The 22,419-nt window shown below is 36.1% G+C and overlaps 1 long non-coding RNA gene across 2 annotated transcripts in view; it reads right to left on the reverse strand.

The window, feature by feature from the left end:
• Nucleotides 1-2,335: 2,335 nt before the first annotated feature.
• Nucleotides 2,336-22,419, reverse strand: part of LOC105492829 (uncharacterized) — a 313,905-nt gene continuing 293,821 nt past the window's right edge. For both annotated transcript variants that reach the window (XR_011606184.1, XR_011606183.1), the window contains one exon: nucleotides 2,336-6,263. This is a non-coding gene — a long non-coding RNA (uncharacterized lncRNA). The remainder of the gene's footprint in view (nucleotides 6,264-22,419) is intronic.

Here is a 22,419-nt window from a genome sequence, read left to right on the forward strand (position 1 = left end):
GTACAGGGGTCTAAATACTCTTAGCTTCTTTTGCCATTGATTGGAATACCTCTAAGTTGTGACCAACATGGTCCTCAGAGCACCTCTGAGTGGCTGAGCCAAAGTTACCATTCTTAGATATTGCATCCTTCTCTTCTAAGTCCCTACCAGTTTTTCCCAGGAACACTTCCTAAATAAGTCACTTTCACAAGAATCCTCAGAGAACCTGCCTCTGAGGAACCCAATCTAAAACACAGGTCATGGTAAGACTTAGATCAACAAGCTATAAAAAAACTTACATGCTCCAGTTTACTTTATATAAATAACTACTGTAATCAACAAAATACTCAAATTCATATTAGACTGGGAAAGATTTAGGCCAAATGTATGGAAAGTACTTTCACTTTTGATTATAGTTAGTAATTTGCATTACTAACTCTCCCCCTGAGAATGTCTGATAGAAGACTAGAAACTTAAAAAAGACTGAAAACCAACAAACTGTAAATATTAGAGTGAATATTAATCAATATTGACTGTATAAAATAATTGTTTTGTGAATGTATGTGTGTGTATGTGTGTGTGCATGCATGTCTGTTCTAAAAAGAAGGTAGGGATAAATGAAATAAAATTATTATAAGGTTTTTGCATTATTCAACAAGAGGATAAGAGTACTAATTAGTATTAAACATCTGTAAGTCAAGAATGCATGCTGTTAGCTCTAGTACAATGATCCAAAGGACAGTAAATGAACATATAATTTCCAACCTACCAGAATAAGAAAAATTATGAAAAATAATTACTCTAATAGAAAACAAGAAAAGTTAAAAAAAAGAACAAAGAGTAAATAGAAGAAGTCAGGTGAACAGATAGTAGACTTAAGCCAAATATATCAATCAATAAATTAAACAAATAGAATGCTTCAATTAAAGACAAAAAGATTGCCAGACAATTATAAATAATAAAACCAAGTAAATAGTTTCAGATATCTATCTAAAATATAAGGATTCAAAAGTGTTAGAAATAAACAACAAAAGCTCATTCTAATATTATTCACAGTAGAATTTAAGGCTAAAAGGATTGCTAGAGGTAAAAGGAACACTTAATGATGATGAGATATAATTCACCAGGAAGATATAATTCTAAATGTATTACAGTTAACATACCCTCATATATATATAAAGTAAAAATTGACAGAACTAAAGAATTAGACAAATGAACAATTGCAATAAATAATTAACACATCTTTTTCAATAAGTGATAAAACAAAAACTTGGAAGCTACATAGAAAAATTTAATGATATGATCAAAAAGAAATGTAATTGAAATATATATAACAAAGTGGCCACCAATTTCAGAATATACATTCTTTTTAAGGATATATTACATTTTTTCCAAATTGACCATATACTGGGCAATAAAACAATTTCATACAATTTCAAAATAAAATCATATATGACAATGCAAATAAGATAGAAATCAGTAAAACTATAACTGGTAAATCCCCATATTTTTGAAAATTAGGCAATATACTTCTAAATAATGCAAGGATCAAAAAAATTTAAATAGTTTTAGATAACATGTTAAACTAAATGATAAGGGAACTATGACCTATTAAAACTTGTGGAATGCTGCTAAAACTAGTGGTCAGGGGGGGTTATAGCTTTAAATGTATGTATCAACAAAGAAGGGAGACTAAAACTCAAAGTAAGCTTGCATCTTTAAAAATTAGAAAAAGAATAGACATTTAATACAAAGGATAGATGGAAGTACATAAAGTTAAAAATAAGTACTCAATCAAACTAATTTAAATTTGTAAAAATTAACAAACTCCTGATAAAACTGACAAAATTTTAAAGAAATGTGTAAGTAACCAATATCAATGTGAAAGAGACATCACTCGATCCTGCAGATATTAATGTTACACCAATAAATTTAAAAATCTAGATTAAAATTTCTAGAAAAATTCGACTTTAAGCAAACAATAAAATTTTGAATAAATCACCTGTTCATCACAATATACTGATAAGAGGGTTAAAATACAAACCACACAGTGGAATATCTGAAACATACATAACTCAAAGGACTTCCTCACATGACATTTTAAAAATGTAAAACTTTGACAAATCAGTAAAAAAAGATAGCTACTTATTAAAGATAGGCAGTAAACATACGAAAGGATGTTCAAGTCCATTAGTAATAAGGGAAAGACAATTAAAGCCACAATGAAGAGTCAGCTGATCTTTGATGAAGGGTCAAAGGCAATACAACAGAGAAAAGACAGTCTTTTCAATAAATGTTGCTGGAACTGAACATCTGCATGCAGATGCAAAAAAAAAAAAAAAAAAAAAGTGGGGGGAGGGTTACAAAAGAGATTACAGACCTAAATGTAAAGTACAAAATTATAAAACTCCTAGAAGGTAAAAATTCCTAGAAAGTAACATAGGATAAAATCCAGATGACCTTGGGACTGGTGATGACTTTTTAGATATGATACCAAAGGTACAATGTATAAAATAATTGATAAACTGGACTTCATTAAAATTAAAAATGTTTGCTTTGCAAAAGACACTGTCAAAGAATTAAAACACAAGCCACAGACCAGGAGAAAATATCTGCAAAAGACATATCTGATAAAAGACCATTAATCCAAATTACACAAAGTTTTCTTAAAACTCAACAACAAGAAAACAGCCTGATTAACAAATGGGCCAAAGATTTTGACACCTCACCAGAGAAGACATACAGATGGCAAATAAGCATATGAAAAGATGCTCCAATGTTCCACATCATATGTCATCATAGAAGTGTAAACTAAAACAATAAGATACCACTACACACCTATTAGAATGACCAAAATCTGGAACACCGATTACACCAAATGCTAGTGAGGACATGGAGCAGTACAGTTGCTGGTGGAAATGCAAAATGGTGTAGACACTTTGGAAGACCGTTTGGCAGTTATATGATCCAACAGTAGTGCTCCTTGGTATGTACCCAAATGGCTGAAGATATAGGTCCACAAAAACCCGCACATGAGTGTTGACAGCAACTTGATTCATAATTGCCCAAACTTGGAAGCAACCAACATGCCCTTCAGTAGGTGAACGGATGAACTGTGGTACATCTAGACAATGGGATATTATTCGGCACTAACATATGAGCTATCAAGCCTTGAAAATACATGGAGGAACTTTAAATGCATATTACTGAGTAAAAGAAGCCAATCTGAAAAGCCCACATACTATATAATTCAAACTATATGATATTCGGGAAAAGGCAAATCTAGGGAGACAGGGGTGTCAAAGATCAGGGGGGGTCAGGAAGGAGGGAAGAAGGAGAGATATAGGCAGAGCACAGAGGATTTTTTAAGGCAGTGAAAATACTCTGTATGATACTATAATGGTGGATACATCTCAGTATACATTTGTCACACACTTAGAATGTACAACACCAACAGTGAACCCTAATGTAAACTATGAACTCCAAGTGATAATAATGTGTCAATTTAGGTCCATCAACTATAACAAATGTACTACTCTGTAGGAGACAATAGTAATTGGGGAAGCTATGCATATGTGGGGCCAGGGGTAAATGAGATATATCTGTACCGTCCTCTCAGTTTTACTGTGAAGCTAAAACTGCTCTAAATCAAGTTTATCATGAGACACCACCAGAATGATTACTTTAAAACATTAAAAATAACTAATGATGGTGAAAAGGTAGAGACATGAAGACTAATACTCAGATACAAACGAATGCACACTGCATGATTCTATCTGTGTAAGTTGAAAAAGCAGATAAATGAAATTGCACATTTAGGTTGTAAAACTATAAAGAGCAAGAAAGCAAAGATGATGGTTACTTTAGTAGAAAGAAAGAGTGGCCGTGACTGGAAAAAAACGTTCTAAGATGCTGGCAAGTGATGGCCACGTGGGTGTTTCCTTTTCATGGTTAAGTTATTGAATTATACATTATTTCTTCATTAATTATTCCATATATATGTTATGTTTTAAATAAAAGGTTAAAATCAAATAATTATTTTAAAGAGCAAGGAAACACAATTACTTTAATGTTTACCAATTTAGGGAATACTAATGTTATATAGTTTCGGTTTTATTGCTTTACTGTTTGAATGATCATATTCCATTCCATACATTCAGAACATTCTAATATTTGGGCAGCTCACAAACAACTGGTAATTGGCATTTCTCAATACAAGTCTTTAAAAATGCTAATAAAATGCTGCTTAATTTAAATTTAGCCTGTTCTCCACCAGATATGAAGTAGGGCATTTGGGTTAATCAATTACTCTGAGTTACTCTGTAGTTACTATCTATATCACACATGGGTTACACATTAAGATGTTAGAATCCATTTTTTAAAATCATTTTGTACAAACAATACTGAGCATAATTAAACCGTTAGTGATTCAACACAAAATTACCTTTAAATTCATAATGAGCATCAATTGTCAATGTACTATTAGTGTACAGAAGGGCTGGGGAAACTAAGTTTTGGTTGACAGGATTTCACCTAAGAGCATTTCTAGTTAGTGTCCCAAAGGGCAAGGGTAGTGTCAGCTTACCTGGGAAATTGGAGTTTGAATATTTAGACAATATTCAAAACACATTTTGTATTGAGTCTCATTGATGAGGATTGCCTTTATTTTCACCTCTTTCCTCCATGACAATCTATCCCAATCTAATTTGTAAAGCCTTATTTGTGCATGCACACATGCATGTACACAAAGAATGTTTGGCTTATATTTATACAGATTTTTAGAGTCTACACCCATTTTCTTTCTCTCCCAAGACCTTTCCAGCTTTTCTTTTTAGAAGTCATAGTAGCCATTCACAGAAATATCATGAATAGCATGGTATATAAAACATATTCTATATAATAGATATTATGATGCTATGAACACAAAGATAATGCTACTATGTGTTACTGTCCTGATATTAAAGAAGTAATATAAATTATTCTAAAGATGAAACTACCTATTATAACTTTTCACTGCTAGTTTTACACAAACTCTGAAAGCAATTTTTAATTTCTGTGCATGCATAAGTTGAAATGTAAAAGTACTTGTTTTTCATTGCAGCTGATTTCAAAAGCAAGGGCCTTAAAAAGTTAATACAGTTAAATCTTAATTTAACCTAGAATTATGGAACTGTACTCTTAGCATATAACCCAGCTCCCACACCTTGCCATACACACACCCCCACACACACTGTATCACAAAGAGGAGGAAGAAAAACACCTACTCTGAACTTAACTTACCACATTTTTATTATCATGATTAAGGTTTACCCAGGACTTTCAACCATCTTGCAGATTCCAATGACAGTCAAAAGTAAGTAAAGTAGTTCAAAAGCAGAGCAAGCTGACTCATAAAAGAGCCCTGCTTCAGAGAACAATAGCACAGGGTATCCTTCTAAGCTCAGAAACTAAGAAAAAGTTTGAGCTAAATCCAGATGATTTAACTTTTGCTCATGAAAAGTGAATTTCCTCTACCTGTACTATATTCTGTTCCTATAAGTTTGACACAGCTCTGGTTTAAATACAATAGAAACAAAGGGAGGAAGTTATGTTTGGTATCCTTTACATTTATGTCTTCAAGGTTGTTGGGAAATCTTTTAGGCAGTCTTCCTTTCTCCAAATATTCCCTTCCGCTGTTTCTTTAACTGGAAGAGGTTTTTCATTTTATACACTGTACATTTCCAAAGTATATATGGTTCTAGGCATGGTATTTGCTTTCCTAAGAGATATGAATCGCTTTTGTTCATTTACCTTCTTTGAAATTCATTTCTAGTAGCTGCAGAGCTGCTGCTATGGAGTGTTAATAGGCTTCTAACATAGCTGTCATTTCAAGTAATAGGTGCCAAGCTTTCAGCAGCTTATTAACACATTATAACAGCAACCCCTATACTAAACAAACAAATTGCACAGAGGAGGACACAAGCAAAATTAGTGTGTACAAATATATATATTCATATGTATACAGACACACAGTATATACTTAGGACTCATCAACATATTTGGTTCCATACATGATTAGACCAGAATTGGCACTTTGTTTTTTATGAATATTCACAGGGAGAAAGAGTGGATCGGATTTGTATTTGGTCCCAAATGTGAGACGAATACAAACTGGTATAATTACTGAAAGATTTCCATCCTCTCAGCCCAGCGACACTCTCAAGACCGAAAAATTGCAGACTTGTGGTATTTCACATCATGGAACTGTGCTAACGTGATCTTTCAGCGCCACTTCATGGGGGATGCTGCAGAGGAAGAAAAAGTGGAAATAAGCAAAGAAATACACCAACTGGCAAAACTACTGAGAAAGGAAAAGATACAAATATGCTTCTAAGAGTCAAAATTTGCATTTGGATATGAACACTGGACCAACTCTACAAACACAAATATATTCTTCCAGATGCAGGGGCAGACATATGTACAGATAAATATGAGAATGTATATTCACACATGCTTTATGTAAATATGAATAAATACACACACACATATACACATATGTATATATAGATACACTGTCCTTTACAAGTGTTTATATATTTAATGGTTGCATAAAACTTCCTCACAGCTTGCTGGAAGACATATTTCAATAAGGGCTCTAAATTTTACATTGTAGTAAAAGCTGACCTTTTTTGAGTATAAAAAAATTCCCAGAGCAATTTATAATCATGTTGTAATATATTTGGAGGTTGCAAATATATTAAAATCCAATTTTTAAATCAGCTGGATAATTTTATAAACTTTACTAAAATTTGCAATATTAAGGAGGATGACTTGATGGCCTCTGGTTATCTTGCAAGATTTAACGGGTGCTACTTTTTATTGTTACTAATGACAGGTGGCATTGTTTATTAAGTACCAGTGCTGAGTTAGTAACGTTATAAACCGCACATACTACTCTGAATGTTTCTAGTATCTATAAACAACTTTCAAATCTGGAAAAGTAAGAAATTCAAAACAAAAGCCAAATTTAGTGATAGAATTAGTTAATAGAATAATGACTGACTTTTGTGATAGAAATTATTTCTTCACAATACTACTCTGGCTGGACTAGATATAACTTGACATCATAGCTAGAACAACAATTATTTTGAAGCCTGTAATAAAAGATAATAATTGATTTTAAGAAACTCCATTACCAAAAAAAATGCCCTGGTTATATACAGCTCAAACCCAAGAATGACTTTAAGAACCTTTTAATTCTTACTTGCCATTAGGGCACACTTTACAGAAATAATGACTTTTAATTCAGCAAACAGCATTTTCTTTTCAAGGTGGATACAGTAACATATAGGTAATTAAGTCCCAAATTTTGAAGTCTATTTCTGTGGTTCTCCCAACTACATCCCTTGTGTTGGCTCTCATCTTACCCTTGTCTAGCAAGTAGTTTGTAATACCACCTTCAATGTACTTCTCTTGTTTTTAATACTTCAAATTGTTTTTCCTACCTTAAGAGCATTTGGAAATTAAAGCATTCATTTTATTTTATACTCTGGAAACCACTTAGTGAATTATAATCTCACTACTGCCCTCATTTTTAGATGTCTCAGATCACACTATTATGCTTGCATGCTGCTCACAGCATTATATAATAAGCTATTTAAAGACTGTCTTCAGCCAGGCACAAAGACTCATGCCTATAATCCCAGCAGTTTGGGAGGCCAAGGTGGGAGTATCACTTGAGCCCAGGAGTTCAAAACCAGCTTAGGCAACATAGGGAAATACCATCTGTACAAAAAAAAATTTTTTTTTAATTAGCCAGGCATGGTGGGGTGTTCCCATAGTCCCAGGTACTCAGGATACTGAGGCAGGAGGAGCCCTAGAGCCCAGGAGTTTGAGGATGCAGTGAGCTGTGATGGTACCACTGCTCCCCAGCCTGGGCAAGAGAGTGAGACCTCATCTTTTTTAATAAAAATAAAATAAAGACCATGTCTTCTAGACTGCAAGCTCCTTGGGAGAGGCCTGTGTCTTAATTCATCTTTGTTTCCCTAATATCAAGTACAGTACCCGATGCATGGAAGCTGTTCCATAAATGTTGAATTCATGAACAAATTAATGAATACAGATCAGGTCCTCTCTATTATTTTCAAATCTGTCTTAGCTCTCACTGCTTAGTCAAATCCAATTTCATTTTCCCATAAATATCTACTTCTAGTTCTACCAACGATCTACACCTTAAGTTATAGCCAGAAAAAGAAAAGTGTCTGCAAGTCAGGACCTCATCCCTTTCTAAGAACATCTCCTGTTTCTTTGCCTGAGTAAACTGATGCCTTAAAAAATTAAGTATGCAGTAGGGCCAGGGCCAAGGGTTCTTTTGTGTGATTTTAGTAAAAACATTTTTTATAGAAAAGTATCTGCAATAGCCTCCCAAGAGTTTGGTCAGCTCACCCCAGAATTTGGTTTCCAGTGACAGTTATATGATATATGTGTGAAAATAATGGGTGGTAGTTTCAGGTTATGAATGTTATTTTGGTTGACATTCCCAGCAACTACCATGATTTTAAAACAGAAAAACAAAAGTTTAAAAAAAAAAAAAAGTAAATACGAGAAAGAAGAAAACTAAAAGAACCAAAATTTCCAGCTACATATTTTATAGAAACTACTCAAGCCAGTTTGGAAAGGCTGAATGCCACATGACCCATAAAATATGAACTTTCAGTTTTCAATCAAATGAGGGGAAGTTGCTCTGTATTCTCACCAGAATGTTTTTAATAATCTCCTCTATAAATATATATATGGTTGGACTCTGATTATAACACTATATATAAGGTGGGTAGCAAAACCTGTTTTCTACCTCAACATTGTTTATTCAACTTATTAAAATAGCATAAACTTGGGAAACTAAGAAAATGTCAGTTTTCCAACTCTGCCAGGAAGGAATCTGACAACTGCTACATAATCACTGAAATGCTGCAATTTGTTAAAACGCTCCTAATAATTTTTTTTCTGACTTTTATCCAACGGCGGCTAAAGTATGACAGAGAGAGAGAACAAGAGATTTGGGCTAATGATGATTAACATATTACGGAGAGGGAAGGCTACCATGATTAATTTCAAAGTCAAAGTGCTAGGGAGTTGGCACCTTCACAGAATCTCTGATCAGGGGAGAGAGCAGGAGTTTGAAAAGAGGGCAAAAAAAAAAACCCACAGCCTTTAAAATAATGAACAGCTTTCCCCAGTCTTGCCATACTGCAAAAACACCCATACACCACGCATGCATACAATTCCCAGGGGCTCATAAATTAATTTAGTGACAAAAGATTGTACCCAAGTGATAAAGGTCCAGTACTACGATTATCTTTATGGATAATTGGGGCCATAAAATAGTTCCAAAGCACCTTTTATTTGTCATTTGTTGACAATTCAACCAATTCTCCTGTCTGCCATCCTCCATATTTAATGGGTCCCTATCGAAGTATGCAACACACTCGTTTGTATGGGAAGAATGTCTTCATATTGTTATGCCATTGCATATCCTTTACTTCCTTATGTTGTTCATCAGTCTACCTCCTGCTCTTTCTTTTCTATGACACCTCTGAGATGGTACCCATAGCAACACCCCTGAGAAGGTGAAAGTGAAGATGCTGCAGTCATCCCCAGCGCACAGTGCTGACAATGCCAGTCATTAATGCAGCAGCTCTTGCCTGCTCAGATCTCCCTCGCTCCTCTCTGGTCTTGTTTCCCTCCAGTAGCAGCCACAGAGCTCACTCACCGAGATCCAGAGACCTGCTGTTAATGATTTGTCACTTGTTTAGAACACCTCAGGATGGCAGGTCTGTATAATCTGCCCTCAATGGCACTGCCAGCTTGCATTAGGAAACAATTACTTAGTTTATGACTAGTAAAGTAGGCACCCAGAATTTCCAATTAAACTCGCAGGTTTCCGAAGGAGCCTGAGTGCCCCTTTTTTGAGGAAAGGAACAGATGCCCCCATTAGGGACAGTTCTACTCACTCCTGCTTCAGAGTAAGCCACGTGTAAATCAGTGCCCTCTAGATTCATAATCTGGGGGCGACAGTATATGGAGAATGATTTTATGTGAATTCAGTCATTGCCATTTATTTAAGATCTCACTATTTGTTAAGATCTGGGTAAAATGAAACAATGGACACTTGCCTACAGGCTTTTATAGTATGGAACAAACAAAAGACACTAGCATGTAGCATTATTACTTTAATCATTACCCACTTTGTGTGTCTGGGGGCACATGAATTAGAGAAGAAAAAGAAAGGATTATGGATTTATTCCTCTTTTTTGTTCAGAATAAATGTTAGAATCCATAGATTGTTTAATCAAAATTAAGAGGTTTCACCATAAAAAACATTATTAAATATTTAACATCAAATATAAACATAAGCTTGCATAAACTGGCTAATTTAAAATGTTTTACATTGAGTAGATCTTGACGTAAATATATTCCATGAATTTGAAATCACTGTATGTATGGAAACACAAATTTTTTTCATAGCTAAGAAAGGTCAAATGTTATTGAACCTCAACTCCAAAAAGTTACAGCCTGGAGTTTCCATGTGATAGCTCTCGTAATATCATATGATTATAATAATACAAACTTAGAATCTTATTCAAAATTCCAGGAAAAGAGTATATAGATATTTAACCAAAAGTCTGCATGCATGAATATCACATATTTCTAAATCCCTTTTCCGCTCCCTCCAAAAAGAGGAGGAAAACTAACCATTTATCAGTAGCAGTGTGAAAGGAGAAGATTTATCATTTTAAATTTTTCATTGCAGATGGTTTTCATTTTAAAAGGCGGGGAAGTGATTTTTTTTGAAATCATTTTTTTTCTTAATGCAATTGAGCCAGACGTTTCTCGTAAATCTTGTTGCTTTAGTAGACAATACTCGATTCTCTAAACTTTATATGCAATATCCAGCTTCTTTTTTTAAGATGCTCCCGGGCATGAAAATGAAAGCCATCTGAGAGGTGGCATCACATTCAAAATATGCCATCCTGGCTACTCCCCTTCTCCTTAGCTCACACTTCATCTAAGATGTTCCTCTTTGTGCTCAAAGTGGGGAGTCTCAATGAGTTTTTAAAAGATTTCTTTCTTCCTTTTTGGGGGGAGGTAAATAAATGAGCCTGCCAGTCAATATATCTTTCGAGTTGGATAGCAAACTGTACCCAGTGATTCACTGAAGTCATTGAGTCAGAGAGACAAAATAAAAAGTAGACCACAGGGGAGAAAACAGAGAGGGGATGCTTCCTTTGTAATTAAAAAAGAATTATTTGATACTTGATTTGAGTTTCCTGCATGATGTCACTCTTTAAGGCAGAACAATTTAACACTTGTGGTACAGCACTGGATATTTCCATCGAGCAAACATGGTGGTACTGTACTTTAGATTGTTATTCTTAAAGTACATTCACTGTCCAGTTTTGAAGCATCAGTATCCCTAAAATAAAGATGGACCTTAAAATGCTATCAATCAAAAATTGCCAAATTTACATGAAAAGTTTGTTCTAAGGTGTAGTGTATATGTCATAGATATAATTTTAAATATGTATCATATAATGATATATTTGTATATCATCTCTTTCTTTTTATCTCTTTGTATCTTCTAATGGGAGATTCCTTGTTATTTGACTAGATTAAAAGGATTGCTTTCTCAGATTCTGGGCTGGAGTCGCTTATGAACTTTTATGCCCAGGTTTAAAGATACAAGGAATTGTATAAAATGCCATCACTGTGGCTCAAGCCTGTAATCCCAGCACTTTGGGAGGCCGAGACGGGCGGATCACGAGGTCAGGAGATCGAGACCATCCTGGCTAACACGGTGAAACCCCGTCTCTACTAAAAAATACAAAAAACTAGCCGGGTGCGGTGGCGGGCGCCTGTAGTCCCAGCTACTCGGGAGGCTGAGGCAGGAGAATGGCGTGAACCCGGGAGGCGGAGCTTGCAGTGAGCTGAGATCCGGCCACTGTACTCCAGCCTGGGCGACAGAGAGAGACTCCGTCTCAAAAAAAAAAAAAAAAAAAAAAAAAATGCCATCACTGGTTGGCATATATTTTGTAGGTTCCAAGTGGGCAATTCTAATGGTGAATTCCACTTATGAATAAATATTGATTTAATAAAATCTTATTTGCAAATACTTCAAAGAGATGCAACTGAAAATTCAAAAAAGATTTCCAGAAAGTTCCTCCTTTTGCAGACAACAAGGAAGTTCTGGTAGGTGAATGGAAGCTAAGCTCCTGGATGGAGAGTGTTAGAAGAGACACTGGGAACTCAGGCCCATGATGCTCAGTTTAGTGTTCCTAATGTTACAACCTGTGATTTCACACAGAATGAGTGAACAATGAACATCTCAGCAATTGATAAAACAACCTTCACCCAACCAGGACCAAAAGAATTGTCTTATAACTTCATCTTAAAAAGCATCTTCTGACATTTGTTTGCCGAAACATACATTACACTTCTGCTGCCATCTCATTCCTTTTACACACATGCTTCCTAAGCCTGGCTTTATATTATTAAAATATGAAAGTTACTGGGATAAATAATTCCACTTTCAAGCTGTAGGCCTTTTCCTACAGCTCAAAATTATCACATTTATTTGAAAGAAGTTTCTTTAAAACATCTGGAAGATATACCAAAGTGATAAGCTGGGAGAGAAGAAAACCTTTGCGCCAGGAACACATTCTTAAATATAATGCTAAAAAACATAATACGAACAGGAAAATGAAAATCACCCATAATCCCATCACTGTGAGATTATATTTCCTGCATGATATGTATTTTTCTAAATCAAACCACATTTGGCATCCTAGGAAATCCAACTTAAGTCATTTTTTTATTTCCTCTCCTTTATGATCTTACTCAGAACCATAGAACTTACACAACCCAAAAAACTTTGGAAGCAGGAGATCTTCCAAATTGTCCTTCAGTCAAGTATAGTCTCCATTACAATGATCATGGTCAGCTCAAAGGCATGTTCCCGTTGTCCCTTCAGCCATGTAGACCCCCTGCTGTTGCTCAAGGCCAGTTTAAATCATCTTTAAAAGCATACTTTTTATGTGTATAATGTTCCATTCTATGGTTAGGTCATAATTTCTTTATTCCTATAATTTTACATTTAGATTCAAGAATTTTTGTTATTACTGGTAAGCTATAAAACACTACAGATACACACAAATCTTTGGCCACATCTCTATTTTATAAGGGTAAGTTTTTAGCAATGAGATTCCTGTATTAAGAAGTACAGATAGCTTTAAGGATCTTTATTCTAACTTCAAAATTACTTTTCAAAAATGTTAATGTCTTAATAACTTAGTTTTTACAAATATTTGTTAGATTCTCTTGTTTCATGCTTATTGAAATGAATAGCTTTAATTTTATGCAAATTTATGCATATTTTTCTTTGTAGTTTTTTCTTTTATGCTTAGAAGTCCCTTCTGTATCCAAAAATCTAATGTTATTTTAAATTTTTAACACATTAACAAACAAAAATGTATTTGCTACAAAGAATGAGCTTAGAACCTCTTTTCCCCCCCCACCACCCCAAATAGCAAATCAATTCCCATCACCATTTCCTTTGCCCAGGAACTGATACTACTATTTCTTTTATATGGTGGGGCCCAAATATCTCTATGTGAAGATGAGCATTTGGTTCAAATGAGTAAGGAACTCACCTCTGGGAAAAATTTAAAGGGGAAACCAAAAAACCTTCAGTAATTAATATAAATAATATTTCAATACAGTATTTGAAAAACCAAAACTAATGCAAAAATTTCAAATAAGCAATACATCAAAATTTTAAGTAAATTCAGAAGTCCTATAGCCTTCTGCTGTCATTCTTTAAAACCAAATCTATACGAAGTAACAGGATTGCTAGCAGTCTCCCTAATATTTCCAGGGATACCTGTGTGACTTCCATTCTCAGAGTGCTTACATCTCATGCCAAACCCTTGCTCAATTGTGAAACACGTGTGACCATCATATCACCACTCTGAACAGCTTCATTCTTAGCAGGGACACAGTCCCTTTGTCTTTATTTCCCAAGGCACTGCTAACACAAGGGTATTACACTCGAATTCTTACTGAGAGTTTGGAAGTAATTGAGGGAGAGTATAAACAGACAGGGAAACACCCCAAGATTCATTGTGAAACATCACTGCATCCAAAATTCTTCAGTGGCTCCCCCAGATCATGGTCACAGTGATTCCTCCTTAGACTGGCCAGATGCCAGGTTGATTTCTCCATACTGATTTATCTTTCCCATCACAAGTCTTTCCCGAGTTCAACAATGGTCAGCCTTCCTTCCCCGTCTTTTTGTTGTTTGTTGTTTCTTCAGTTCAGGTTATCACAGGAACACCAAAAATCCTTATTTCTTTACTGTGTGAAGTAAGATCCTAGAGTATTGGCCTTTGTGTCAGATAGTGCTAGTTCTTTCCTCATCTCTTTCCCCTGGCCTTTAGCACTTCAGAGCTTGCCGGTCTGACTTCCAACTAACAGCACCTCCATTTACTTACCCGAGGCTTTATCTGGCCACCAAATTTTGTGTTGTCTACAGGAGCAGCAGGTTGGAAGTGCCTAGAGAATAACACCTATCCTTATCCCCAATCCAGCACCCCTAGACCAATAACAGAGAATGTGCTGAGTAAATACGTGAGTGGTCTCATGTTTGGTTGGAGTGGATGAGTCTAGGTGTATGTCTTACACCAGTGCTCACATTTCCCCAGCAAGATCAGGCTCCACTTGCCCACAGTGGTAAGGTGTTTGATAAAAACTATCTGGGCCGCCTTCCCTCCCTGTCTTACTTCTCTGCTCCCCTGCCAATATTTCCTGGGATCACTAATCAACTACTTGTGGAAAAATACTTATCTCAGGACCTGCTTTCTAAGGTAGCATTCACGGCTAAAAGAGCAGTCTAGCCCTCTAAAGTTTAACTTTACAAAGAACAGACAACTTTGGCATAACATTTTTTCTTTACAATGCTTCAAATTTTGTGGATTAAGTCCCTTGATTGAATTATTTCAGCCCTCTCCCCCATCAAAACAACCTCTACAAGCAGGAAGAGATTAGATGTTTGGAAAGGTCTGAAAGAGATACAATATATCTTTTGCTACCCATAGCAAACTCCAGAGGATGTAGCTTTTAAAAATCTTTCCATTTCACTTAAATTCTAGTATGTATATATTAGAGTCTTTTCCCCCCAGCTTCCATTTTTGTTTTCATTGATCCCTATGTCAGTACCATAGATTTTATTGTTATAGCTTTTATTACGTTTAAAAATCTACATCAATTTATCTTCAGTTTCTGCTCCCCTCCCTTTTATTTTCTTAAAAAAAAAAAAGATAAGACCAGATAAGATCAATTTTAGAACAGTTGTAAAATTTAAGAAAGAAAATCTGCTAATCTGGAATAAAACCAAATTAAACCTAGAAATTAGGAAGAACCTAGGTTTTGAAAAATTTTTTCTCCATATTGGAACATGGTATATCTCCCCATTAATATCAGTTTTCTTTTATATGTCTCAGAAAAACAGGGGTTATTGTTTCAAAGAAAGAAGCACGTCTTTCTTATTGTTGCAAATATGAAGTTCATTTGGCTGCAAATATGAAACACATTTCTTAAAGTGAAATTAGAACAAAAGCTAAAAATAAAGGTTAAAAAATGTTTTCTTTTTTAAAAATGGTGAATTCAACCACAATGTGGTACAATGAAATGGATATTTGCTGCAAGTATAGTGGTCTGTTTTGGTTTCTAGAGAAAAATTCAAAAAGTTTTAATTAACGAAACGGCTTATAGCTCACAGGCAGACTTAATAGTATTAAAGATACAGAGCTTTTGATTTCAGAGACAATCAACAGGGTAGACAATGTAACACCAAAGTTATGACTCCTTTTTTTTTATTTTTGAAATTTCACATTTGCTTATACTCCTTTCCAGAAATAATTTTAAATATCTTAAAATGAAAGATATGTATAATGTTAATTAAATAAGAACCAAGAAAATGAGAAAGCATTTTTCTTTTCCCCAAAAATATTTATTTAAATCCAACTTTATTTCATTTCGATACTTTTAAGTTCTGGGGCCAGTACCAAGTGATCTGACTCTTTTAAGCATAACACTACCTATTATCTGAGAGATCACAAATCTTAGAAAAAGTGTAGACCCTAGAAGACAGGGTGCAATGCAATTAACTCAAGAGAACTTCAAATAGCAAGTTTTGCTCTCGGAAACTTAGGAGAATGGACTTCAAAACCTGTCTTTGCCTTTAACTTACTATGAAATACTGGCCAAATCATTCATCTGATCTGGGACTAAGTTTTTGTGATTAGAAAAGTTACAGAGTCTAGCTCTCAAATCTTTTGTCTAAAATGACACGTATTCTGAATAGTCAAATCTGGGTGACTTTTGAAACCATTCATAGTTACATAGGTAGTCGGCAGTTTTTCAGGAAATGTAGTTTTTAATAAAACCACTTATTGAGATGTAATTTAAATACCATAAAATTCATCATTTAGAGTACAATTCAATGATATTTTAGTCAAAATCTTCAATTTGGGTAAGTTGAAAGGGTTAGACCATAAATTCCCCTTACTAAATGGCAAAGCATTGATAAGGCCACTCAAGTCATGTTTTCTCAATGTGCGTTTTATTTGGAATACTTCAAATTCCCATATCAGACATCATGCCTAAATATAAGTTTAAAATGATTTCAGAAGCAAAATTTATGTGAGGGATATTCAGGGTCCTGCTTCAGACATTACAATAGGTAAACCAGTTTTAGGTAATAGACTCACAATACAGTGGTATAGCTCAACATCCTAACAAGAGAAGAAAAGTACAGGTATCTAACCCTATATGCCCTCTGCTCTGCCATGTGAACCTTGGCCAGTTCTCTCTGCCTTCATTGTCTCATGTTGGATAAAAGTGTGATCAGTTATAACACAGCCTTTATTATTAAATATTAGACATTTTTATTAAATACCAATATGAAATTAATATTAACTATTCTCCAAAATTAAATATTGGTCCTTAGATAACACAAAATGTATGTGTTTTGATGGGAACCAATGGAAAGAGGTATAGAAAAATATCTACATGGTGAAATTGCAATAAAAAGATTCATATTAATTTGAGTGTAATACATGTACAAATGCTTCCAATTACTTCTGGGGAAATATTTTACTGGGTTTATTTGAACTCTCCTGTGCAGAAGGGTCTGATATGACTCATTGTATTCAGCAAAAGTCAAATTCAATTTCATGGTTGATCTGTATAATCTGCTAAATTCAATGTTTGAAGGCTTTCTACTTATGATACAAAATACTGACGTAACATGATTTTGGCTGGTGTGATTCCTGCTTTCCACACTGGATTCATTGGTCTGAATTGAGATGGATAGAGATGTCAGAGGAGATGGGTGGTGGTGATCATGTGGACACTGAGCTGCTCACTGAAAGAAGAAATTTACGTTTTCACTGCACATAGATGTGTTTCAAAGCCACGTGGTCTGAATAATACATACCTCCTCACATTAATGATCACTAAAATAAATATTTATTGAACACCTATTATAGACAAAACCCTGTGCCAAGTGCTGTGGCTAGTGCAAAGATGAATGACAGGAATCCTCGACTTACACAGGAGGGTTAAGAAGCATGCATAAATAACCTTAATTGAAGGCTGACTAGAAAGGGCATTGCAAGAAAAACGGGGGAAACTAACTGGATGAGGGTTCATGGAGACTTATTGAAAGAGTGGAGGTTTCAGCCAGGCTTTAAAAGTAGAGCTTAATTATTGACCTTAATCCGAATTAAGTCACCATGACTAAATAAATTTTAATTAAAGGCATTAATTATCAGTAAAAGATTTGCCAAATCCTCTGTGTACACAAAGTAAATATTAAGCCACATTCTCTGCACATTGTATTTGTGGAAAGCTCTTTTATGTGATTGTGACAATTATAGCACAACAGTGAAAATACTTAAAACCAGAAAAGTCACTGCCTCATGTATGTATAGGATAGAATCTTCAAGTTATAATATCTTAAAGGCTTCCAGCAAATACAGTATGGGAATAAGATTTTTTTTCTTTAAGTAATATCTGTTTAATGAACTCCTCAAGTAAAGTGAATATCACAAATGCAAAATCAAGATTAGGAAGTTTTAACCTGGAATTTAACGCACTGGAAATAGTTGGGTCTCCATGTGCTATAATGGTCTGCCCCTGACCATTAAGCTTCCACGGCACAGTCTGGTTCCAGGTCACTGAGCACACCACCCTCCAGACCACTGCCATACCCCGTCCCTTTCCCAGGATGCTATTGATGTATGATGCTAAATTATCACATAATGAAGAACTAAATTCTCAGGCTTTCCTAATTTTCAGAGAAAATGAACTTTAATTCAAAACTACCATGGGCTAATTAAACTTTCCTGTGATCTAATTTGCTCTAATTATTTCCTTAAATTGAGATGTAACAAGGGTTATATAAAATTATCCTAATAGAAAATCAGATTTTACTGAGTTTTACGCTACAATGGGAGTTTCTGAAGTGTTGCAGCCTGTTGCTGGATGTGGACACCAGTGTCCAAAAATCAGAATTGTGCAAAATAAGCTTTTTCTTCCTCTTTGAAATCTTAAGGTAAAGTTTTACTCTCCGAAAATACTAAAGACTGAGGTTTTACTGAACAAACATTTTTGATATAGATCCAATGGAAAACTATCATCTAAATTCAATACATTGATCATAAAATACTAACTATAAGCCAAATTAGCTCTTCTTGAAGACTGTAAAATCCAATTATGTGCTGTATTAGAAAGTATGCAGATTCTCTATCAAAATAGTATTTTCATATCTCTGTGGCACTAGGATGGTATTTTTTTTTTTTTAGATGGAGCCTCACTCTGTCGCCCAGGCTGGAGTGCAGTGGCGTCATCTCGGCTCACTGCAAGCTCCGCCTCCCAGGTTCATGCCATTCTCCTGCCTCAGCCTCCCATACGATGGTAACTTTTAAAAAATGTCCCATGTTTCTTCTTTGTAGGAGGGAAGGAAAGGAGAGAGCAACAACCTCTGGAAGAAATGGAAGTGGTTATCATGAATGCAAACATACTGCACTGAAAGAATCTTTTCACAGCTTTACGGCAAACACACAGAAAGACATGAAGAAAATGAGTCCACAGCCCAAATTATTAAAACGAGAGTTTTGGAACTTAGGATATCCTTCATTTTGGCTAACCAGATCCCTTCCTAGTTATGCTGGTGCAAACTTTGTAATAACACACAGCCTGGACTCCACCAATGGGAATAATTACCATCTGTAGAAGTATTGAAACTGCCTTATAAAAGTTTTTTTATCAATTAAATATATACAATTAAACTCATCTATATTTTTAATGTACCTCATTGTAGTTCATTATGTAAGAGCCCCCATATGTTCTGTATCATTAGTGAAACATTCTCAGTGGTGTAATGATGTAGTACATACACATGGGGTAAAGTAATGCGTTTTTCATTTCTTCTGCACATTTCATTACAGGGTAGAGATGCTGCAATTTTTCACTCAAAATTCCATTTTGGTGTGGGAAAGAAGAAATAGACCTAAAGCCAAAGCTGCATCCAATTGCTCTAATTTTATGATTCAGCAATTGATAATTTGCTGAGAATAACTTTTCTTAACAGTCCCCTTTCCTTATCAGTGCTCACGAAAGGAGGGAAGGACACTGTAGATCCTAGTACTTCTTTCTAAGCCAACCAGGCACGTACAATTTCTGAGGAATATGAATGATAATTGTACCAATGATAAATTGCGGCTCATGCTGCAATTCCTTAAAGGGAAACTGCAGTTTGTGGCAGATAAGAAATGTAGGATCCCATGTTTTCCAAATTTAGTTTTCTTTAAGTATTTGCTGTAGAGATGATCCATTTTCTTTGGCTTGATTAGTATAACTAGAGCTTTCTGATGACTTCATCAAAAAGCAAGCTGTTCCACAAAGTGGCCTCTGTCTGTGGGTGATAGCAAAGGCTGCATCACAGCTCATAAGATACATGTGCACTGTTTTCATTAAAAAAAAATTCCATGAGAAGTTACAAGCCACCACACAGAGATACAAAAATGTCTTAAGTATTTCCATGAGATGTTTCAGGGCCTCCACTGTTTACAGTTGCTGCTTCTCCACTTTGCCTAGCTTTTTATTCTCTCCTTTGTTGCCTACTGACGAAGGGCAGCTGGCTTCTTATAGTTTGACTACTACACCCTGGCTATGAGAAATGTCCTTCCCCTGTCTCCCAGGCTTCTTCTCCCCTTGGCTCAGGATATGCAGTTGCAGCAGGAGCCCCAAGCCCTGCCCTCCTGACACCCCCTTGTCCCTGAAGATACCTGAAGACACCTCCTTTCAAGAAAGAAGTCTTGTTATTAACACATTTTACTACAGAACTACTGTTGAGCAGAGAGGACCAACTAGGCTCAATTTAAGCATTTCTTGGGGTATATGTGTGGCTGTCTACTGTGGGTTGATACCAGAAATGCTTTATTTTTCTGTGGGTCTAACTCAGCAACATGTACTTTTTCCACTTACCATTTGTAAGTATCTGATCTCATTTTCTGTTCCTTCACTTTAGGAGAATTGTAAAAATTACTACTTTCTTTCCTATGTTAGGATTAGAGAACTGGGTCAGGGAGGGAGATAAAGGAAAAGGAAGGGGGCCAAAGAGACCCCCATGAGTTATTGGGAAGAAAAGTTAAAACCAAGAAGCCAGCAAGTCCCAATTGTCTACTACGTGTCTCTAAATAATAAAGCGGGGAGACAATAACGTTGAGCAGTTGCTGTTTTCCGTTCAGCCTCACCTCCGTGTTTGACATTAAGCTTGATGTCTACCAAGGCCATGGCAGACCGGTTCCTCCTGCACTCCTCAAGCTGGAATCTTTGCATGACATCAACACAGACGACACCTCGGCTGTTAGTACTTTGTTCCAATGAAAGCTGATGAAGAGCAAACTCCCTGGTAAGCAAGTGAACTGGCTTCCCTCAAACCCAATCTCTTCAGTGAGGCGCACAGCGCTCAAATTATAATAAAGGCTGAGCTGGAACACAAGTGTTTGCTGCCTTCTCTAACAGATTTCAATTCATCTGAAGGGCACTGGATCTAGCATGTAATATTCTGTTCATAGACAAATAATGCCCTACATACAGCTGTACACATGTTACACAGATGTTGGATTGAGACTACAGTTGATACAGATCATATGCAGGAAGAAAAAAACCAGTCTATTAGTGCTAATTCTCTTCTTTCTTAAACAGATTCACTATTTGACCCAGACCCTCCACTTGGTTTATCTGTAAAATGTACTAGATCCAGTCTCTTCTTGACGTTCTCTTGATTCAGAGAGGAGTTAATAGAGCTAAAGCTTTTGGCCTTTAACCGACACCTCCGATTCCAGACTTTAAACACGAATGCTCTCACTTTCCCCAGTCTCCGAAACTATATTCTCTGGGGACTGGGAAGTTAAAGCTGAAATTAGATGGCTACAAGTGCTAACACCTGCTACAAAGTTCATCTATTTTTGCTGGCTTTTCAGCTGTGTTGGCATTTCAGCCATTTACTCAGTGAAAGATGGAGAAGGGTGCCATGGCCCTTGTCGTGGTGTGCCATCCTTTTTTTCAGTGGCTTTTCTCATTTTGCTGCCTTACGAGCCCGTTGCTTCTTTACTGTGACCCAGCGCAGCTGCTCTCTGGCTTCTACCTTATGACCTGCAGGAGTGAGACCAAGGGAGGTGGCCACAAATGCCTTCCTCTTCTGAGGGAGCCAGAGGCACTTGCGGGCGACTTCAGAGGGTTTTCTTTTTCATCAGCTGGGGGGCGCGGTGAGGGAGATGGCCTACTATCCTAGTCTCATGGAGGTAAAATTTCCAGTTTGAGGTTTTAGACTGATGCAGAAAATGAGAAACATAAAAAGTGGCTTAAGAATCACTCCCCAAACAGAGAAAAGAAAGCAAGGGAATGGATCTCAGCTGGGAATCTCTATGCTTAAGAGGCTAGGAGAGGTGGGAGGAGAGAGAAAATGTGGCAGGAATGAGACGTTCTGGGCTCAAACAGACTGAAGTTACCTCAGTTTGCTTTTTCATTTTGAAATGCCCTGGAGGAAGGGAGGTACCCAGCCCAAAACGTTCTACCGTCCCCCTACGGCTGCTCCTCCTGAACAGAGGCAAGTCCCACAGTCGGCACAGCAGCGTGGCAGTATCGTCATTGGAAGGTGGCATCGGGTTCCTGCTCTACTCACATCTAGTGGTACAACTGGAATCAGGTTACGAAGCTCTCCTTGCAAAAACTCTCAACATTAAGTGGCCTCTTCTATGTGTTCTAAGCTGCCGCTCCTTTCATTCCTCTTTCCCTTCCTCCTCCTTGCCAACTCTTCCTCTTCCACTCCACCACTTA

This window comes from Macaca nemestrina, chromosome 7 (assembly GCF_043159975.1).
Source record: "Macaca nemestrina isolate mMacNem1 chromosome 7, mMacNem.hap1, whole genome shotgun sequence".
NCBI classification, from domain to species: domain Eukaryota; kingdom Metazoa; phylum Chordata; class Mammalia; order Primates; family Cercopithecidae; genus Macaca; species Macaca nemestrina.